The sequence below is a fragment of the Notothenia rossii genome, assembly GCF_949606895.1.
Source record: "Notothenia rossii genome assembly, chromosome: 4".
NCBI classification, from domain to species: domain Eukaryota; kingdom Metazoa; phylum Chordata; class Actinopteri; order Perciformes; family Nototheniidae; genus Notothenia; species Notothenia rossii.
Window position 1 is genome coordinate 80,408,722 of NC_136902.1, and position 7,289 is coordinate 80,416,010.

The 7,289-nt window shown below is 40.7% G+C and overlaps 1 long non-coding RNA gene across 1 annotated transcript; it reads left to right on the plus strand.

Moving 5' to 3' along the window:
- The first annotated feature begins 336 nt into the window (after positions 1-336).
- On the plus strand, positions 337-1,682 carry LOC307038321. The gene is made up of 3 exons (XR_013807963.1): positions 337-995; positions 1,094-1,195; positions 1,321-1,682. It is a non-coding gene; the product is annotated as an uncharacterized lncRNA (long non-coding RNA).
- Positions 1,683-7,289: the final 5,607 nt, after the last annotated feature.

A 7,289-nucleotide genomic window follows, 5' to 3' on the forward strand; every position in this document is an offset into this window, starting at 1 on the left:
ATAGGCGGTTGCCTAGAGCGCCACCCAGAGGGGGGCGCCAAAAATTGCAACAAAAAAAAAAAAATTCTATTTTTTTCTTTGCTTGGCGCAGTTTTGGCGCCCCCCCTCTATATCTGCAACCATTATTCTTACATAAAAAAAAAAATTCTAACATAAGGGAAAATGAGCCAAAAATCTAAAACGGTCGGTCGGTCTAAGAGCCTCGGCTTTAGGTGTTCACAGTCAGAACATGCTAGAGCGCTGTGCATTGATGGGAGCGTTGAGGAAAGAAAGACTAACGTTAGAGAACTATGAAGAGGCAAAAGCCATCTGGGGCGCAGTCTAAAAACAGAAGAAAAGAAGAAGAAGAGAAACGTGCCAAGGTGAAAGGTATGCAATTTTGATTGTATTGTCAACATTAGCGAATGGATCATGTAATCTTGCTAGTTAGCCAAGCCAACGTTAGCTAGCCAGCGTTTGTTAATGCCATTCAGTCGAAACTGTCATAAGGCTATTTTCTTTGTGTCATGAAATAGAAATATTAGTAATAATAACAATGTTAGTTTTGGTGTAGCGAGCTAGCCAGTGTGGTGGAATGTTAGTTAGTTGGTAACGTTAGCTAACGTTAAGTTTACCTCAGAAAGCACATTGACTATCCGAGTCAAACATTTGCCAAATTCAACCCTGTCATAATGTGCGCTAACGTTAGCTAACTAGCTCAGTGGTTCTCAACTCCAGTCCTGTTGAATGTTTTCGTTCCAACCCAGAACTAACACACCTGATTCAACTGTTCTAATAAGATAGGCATAGCTCTTGATTAGTTGAATCAGACCTGTCAGGCTGTCCTAATGCTTACTAATTAAATAATAGCTACATTTAACAAATGGAAATTATTCAATGTTGATAATACACATTTTGTTATATCATTTTAGATTCACTTTTAAAATATCTGGGACCGTCTGCTGCATCAGTTGACAAGGAACCGCCATGCACCTCAGCTGTGCCGGCTTCCTCAGGTGAGTGCAATGTGTCAATAGATGTTCCTGATGATAAATAATTGAATGTGAAATCCAGTCAATATATTTGCTCTTGTGTGTTCTTTCTATATGTATAGACCTAGAACCACATGAAGGAACGTCAGAACAGCAAGCTGCTCATCCTGATGAGATGACCACTGATTCCACCCTGCCACTGACCACTGTGTCTGTTTGTTCTGGTGAGTACAATATGTCAATAGATGTTCCTGATGTGATGATAAATAATTGAATGTAAAAATGACTGTCGTGCCATTTCTAATCCAGCCAATATATTTGCTCTTGTGTGTTCTCTATATATGTATAGGCCCAGAACCACTGCAAGGAACGTCAGAACAGCCTGCTGCATCTCATCCTGATTGCACCACAGATTCCACCCATACACTCTTCTCAGGTGTGTGCCTGATGAATGTAAAGATGTTTAGCTATAAACCTAATTGTCCTCATGCTTTCAAATAATTGCTTTCTGTTTTTATTTACATTTTACACACTGTCCCAACCTTTTTGGAATTGGGGTTGTGTGTGTGTGTGTGTGTGTGTGTGTGTGTGTGTGTGTGTGTGTGTGTGTGTGTGTGTGTGTGTATGTGTATGTGTATGTGTGTGTGTGTGTGTGTGTGTGTGTGTGTGTGTGTGTGTGTGTGTGTGTGTGTGTGTGTGTGTGTGTGTGTGTGTGTGAAGATATTGTGAATATGAGGTGAGAAAATGTGCTTCACATGCCCTCCAGATGCAGCAAAGACAGACGATCCACTACCAACCGATCCTGCTGACTGCCCTTCACATCTCACAGACACAATGAGGACAGAGTTTGTTCGGAGAGGACCATATCAGATAACACCTGATTTCATTTTCCCAAGGAGAGATGATGGGAGAAGTTGCCACCACCAGTACTTCAGCAGGACCTTAGTAAATGGAGAAAGGATCAAAAGAAGTTGGGTGACATATTCAAAAAGAAGAACAGTCTTTTTTGTTTTTGTTGTCAACTTTTATCTCCAAAACAAATTCATTTAACAAATGCAGGACTGTCGGATTGGAAAAATGCAAGTGCTGCTTTGACCAGCCATGAAAATAGTCCGGAACACCTGAACAATTTGGCGTCATGGAAAGAATTGGCAGTTCGATTAAAACAAGGTACAACAATAGACAAACAAGAGCAGGCCCTCCTTGAGGCAGAGAAGAGTTGGTGGAGAGCAGTGCTGAAACGACTGGTTGCTATTGTACAGTCTCTGGCAGGGCGAAATATGGCATTGAGAGGAAAGACAGAAATACTCCACTCTCCTTCAAATGGAAACTTTTTGAAAGAGGTTGAGCTTTTGGCGCAGTTTGACCCAGTGATGAAAGACCACATCCACAAGATTAAAAGTCAAACATCCCACCACAGCTACTTGGGCAAAACCATTCAGAATGAGTTGATTGAATGCATCAGTGGAAAGATTCTATCAACAATAGTGCAAGAAATAAAGAAATGCAAGTACTTTTCCCTCATTTTAGATTGCACCCCGGATGTTAGCCACACTGAACAGCTGTCAGTAGTCATCAGAATTATGACACTGGAAGAAGACCCCCAGATTAAAGAGCACTTCATGGGATTCCTAGTAGCAGAGGAGTCCACTGGTGAAAGTTTGTCCGCCCTGATTTTGAAGAGGCTGGAGGAGTTGCAGATTGCCTTTGATGACTGCAGAGGACAGTCATATGACAACGGCGCAAATATGAGAGGGAAGAACAAGGGAGTACAGGCCAGGCTACTGCAGTTGAACCCAAGAGCTTTGTTTGTGCCTTGTGGGGCACATACACTCAATTTGGTCATTGCTGATGCTGCCAAAAGCTCCAAAGATGCCATATCATTTTTTGGCATTGTGCAGAAGCTATACTGCCTGTTTTCTGCCTCTACACAGAGATGGGCCATCCTCAAGAAACACGTCAACCTTTCACTCAAAATGTGGTCAGAAACCAGATGGGAGAGCAGAGTGAAAGCTGTGGAGCCTCTGCGATATGAAGCCGCAGCTGTGAGAGAGGCACTGCTTGAGGTGAGAAACCAGGCCAAAGACCCAATCATCAGGATTGAAGCCCAGTCTCTGGCAGAAGAAGTGGGGTCATTCCGCTTTTCACTGTGCACAGTGGTCTGGTATGACATGTTAAGTCAAATTCAGCAGGTGAGCAAAGTCCTGCAGTCCCAAACAATGCAAGTGGATGTAGCAGTAAGTCTACTGAAAAAGACTGAAAAAGCTCTCAAATCCTACAGAGCCACAGGCTTTGTGGCTGCACAAACATCAGCCAAGGACATGTGTGAAGACATGAATGTGGATGCAGTCCTTGTGCAAAAGCGGCTGAAGTCAACAAAGAGGCACTTCTCATATGAGTCTCCTGATGAGCCATTGAGGAATGCCTTGCAAAATCTGGAGGTAACGTTCTTTAACGTGGTGGTAGATGCTGCAGTGTCAGCACAAAAGGAGAGGTTTACCACTCTTGAACATGTGCAAGACAAGTTTGGCATTCTGTACAACTTCCCAGACCTGCCACACCAAGAGCTGATGAAGCAAGCAGAGGCACTTGCACACACCTTAAGCCATGGAGGGCAATCTGATTTGGATGGGAAGGAGCTGGCTCAGGAGTTGGAAAATGTACCTGACTTGCCATCAAAGAGCATGACAACTCTTGAGTTGTTGAAATTCATACACACAAAGCAGCTCACCGAAATATATCCCAACTTGTGTATTGCTCTGCGGATCAGTGCAACGCTACCAGTAACAGTAGCTTCAGCCGAGAGGAGTTTTTCCAAATTAAAACTCTTGAAAACATACCTGAGGTCCACCATGGCTCAAGAACGCCTCAGTGGTCTGGCTGTAATCAGTATTAACCATGAGGTTGGTGGTCAGATTTCATATGATGATGTGATTGATGACTTTGCAGCGAGGAAGGCCAGAAGGATTGCACTGTAAATGGAAACCAGTAGGAGCTAATATGTAGGCCAACCTTGTGTGATGATAGGGAGTGGAATGTAAATAGTTCTTGAGACAAAGTGAATTTGTAATTTTTATGTATTTGTTTGTTTATTTAGCATATTATATTTTGATTATTTGACATGTGTAACATATTTTACAATACATAATTTTCTTTTAAAGCAAATGTGCACGTTATTTTATTGTTTGTTATTGTTATTATTATTATTGTTTGTTAGCTAAGTTGTTTGTTTTAATTCTTTAGTGTGCACTTTACATTTCTTCTTAATTTTCTTTGAAAGCAAATTTGCACATTCTTTTATTGTTTGTTATTGATATTATTATTGTTTGTTAGCTAAGTTGTTTATTTGTTTTAATTCTTTAGTGTGCACTTTACATTTATTCTTAGCTCTTGTTCTTGCTTGTAATAAATAAAGCTGCAGTACTTTACTGTATAACTGTTAAGATGTTTTGATATTTTTTTTGGGGGGGGCGCAGTGGTGAAGCTCGCCTAGGGCACCAAATGTGCTAGGTCCGCCCCTGGAGACGTGGTTACTTTAGCTGTAGATGAGCTTTAATCTGAAACATTTATTTTATGGAGTAAAAAATTAGTGTTGAAAGATAAGACGAAAAAAAACGAGGATTTCAAAACAAACTATATTTATCAACTTAATACATGGCGGCATTTTGCATTAACTGAATTTGCACTGTCAGTAAAGCCTATAATACCACTCTGGCAGCCTGATAAAGAGTCTGTTTCCAAACAAAATAAAACCATGGGTTCAATATACAAACTGTATTTGCCCAACCAGAAAAGGAAACGTAGATGAATACTTAAATTAAATGATTTACGAGGCAATAATCCCAAAAACAACAATGCATTTAGAATACTTATTATTAAAATATTGTGCAAAACCGTTAATATCATGACAGGCAATAGCACATAATCCTATAACAAGTAGCAAAAAAATTCACCCAAGTCACCCTTCCCCTAAACTAAAACTGATTAAACCTTAAAAAACAACAAACAGGGAGCTGCAGATCGCCTAGGAGAGTAATGACGAACTCCATAACTAATTTCTCTTTCTTTTATTAAATAATGCCTGCAAATGTGAGTGCATGATAAGTGGCGGTTTCAAGAGCGAGTCCATTAATCTCTGGACCTTGCCTAGAGTAAAACTGCATTGAGGCCAGTCTGATGTCAGCCACTTGAATTGGTAATCAGCTTTCTAGTACACGCTCCCCGTCAAGCAAACTGACCCTAGAGGACAAGCCTGCTGAGTTTTTCTGTTGTGCATTCAACGCAAGCTCAATTGTGTCCAAATGGTACCTTCTGAGCAAATAATAATAATTTAGGAAACGTTTGTGACTGATGTGGCTCGAGGATAAGGAGTCAGGCAGCTACTTTAGTGATAAAAGCATTCCTACTGCGTGTGGGTGATTTTGAATAACCTCCCTGTCATGACATTGCAAAATCAAGTAGGCAAATTCAAACCCTTCATCCTTTATTTACTGTCACTCAATCTGTACGGCCCAGTGCTCTCGTGTTTGTATTATTTAGAATTTTTTTATGTAAGGGGTTTTTCTTCCATTTTATGATCTTACTTCTAACCAATAATCCTTTCTTGTGAAGCACTTTGTGATGTTGCTTTGCAAAAGAAGATGTACTAAATAAACCAAACTTTTCCGAAACATGCACTCAGATAAACGTACCAAAGATAGTTAGTCAATTAAATTATAGTCCCAGTTTTGGCTGATTAAAGTTCCGCAGAGTTGGACCAGAATGAACAGAATACTGAAGTGAACTGAGGAGGGTTTTGATTGACAGAATGCTTGTTACTGCTCCAATTAGGGTGTTTACCACCCCTCTGTGTGTATGTGCGTTTTGCGTACCCATGTAGAAACCAGTATAGGTGTGTGAGATGGTGTTGCTGTCTCTGGATATATGAGAGTGATTACAGTTGTGGTCCTTTGATTGATGCGTGTTGTATTGACAGCTGGGTGCAGCAGTCCGATGGGCTCATTGACAGATGGACGGAGCCGGTCTCTAGATCAAGTTTGTGATTAGTTCAGCACTTTGTCAGTCAACCTATCCTCTTCCTCTCGGAGCAGAATCTGTTCTTTATGCTTATAGGTTAAAACAGAGAAGGAAGAGTGAGGCTCCTGTTTGAAATTCAAAGTTGTTAAGACAAGATAACAAAGGAATACATTGCTTTATGTGTCTTCTGGCATATTTCAATATTTAAAAAAACGGATTATTGAAGACAGTAGAAACTTACAGTGGGTGACATAATGGGTTTTGATGGGTGGTCTAAGATAGTTTTGTCTTAGACCACTGTTACGTCCTCACTAGGGCTGAGGAATTGCAACACACACCAGTTGGAATTGGTATAATTATAAATGGTTTATTTTACATAGCCGGGTAAACAAAATGCAACCTGGAACAACAAAAAGGCCAAAAGAGCACAGGAACCAAACAAAGGAGGAATCTATTTGCATACAAGGAAATAACACTATCACACTAAATAAGAAACTAAACAAAACCTCACTTTAAAAGTGGTACAACTAACACAAGGAATCTATACAAAAACACAGCTAAACTAAAGGCAACAGTCACAAAAACACAAGTTACTCTAAACACTATGTAAACTACTCTAACCTCTAACTAAGCTACTAGACACTATCGACACACAATATCACACGGAGATGGGCACACAAGTTTAACCACAGTTCTAGGGACCAAGTAGCGAGAGGCGTCTGTCCCACATCACAGAGCCTCCAGAGTGATAATTGTCCCAAGGCTTTGAAGTCATCTCCAGCAGGTGCACGCCGGCTGTGCGCTGCGATTGGAGTGCGTCGGGCCCGGCGTGCTCCAATCACAACCTTCAGGGGGCGGACCAGGAGATGGCAGCCAATGACGTCAGGGCAACCGCACAGTTCATTTACATATAACACAGGTTAACACAATTAAAAGGACCAGTAAGGCAGCAGCCGTATCAACCACCCATCTGGTGAGCTTGGGTTAGGGTTAGGGTTAGGATTCAGTGCCTAAGGAGGACTATGTAGTAGCTCATTGCTGTATATTGTGTCAGCCAAAGATAGAAATAGCTAGAATTTGCTGTCTTCTAGTACAAATGATTTTGTTAGAGTATGTCAGTTTTCAGTTTAGTTTTCCTCGAGAGGATACACATGGTTACCAGTCACATATGTTAATTTAAATCCTGCCACAAACAAAACGTTCCTATAGGTAATGACCAAATTAGTAAGCCAAAATAAATATGAAATCTAATATATGATCAACTCTTAATGCCACTTTGTTATCCACAATATATATTTTATA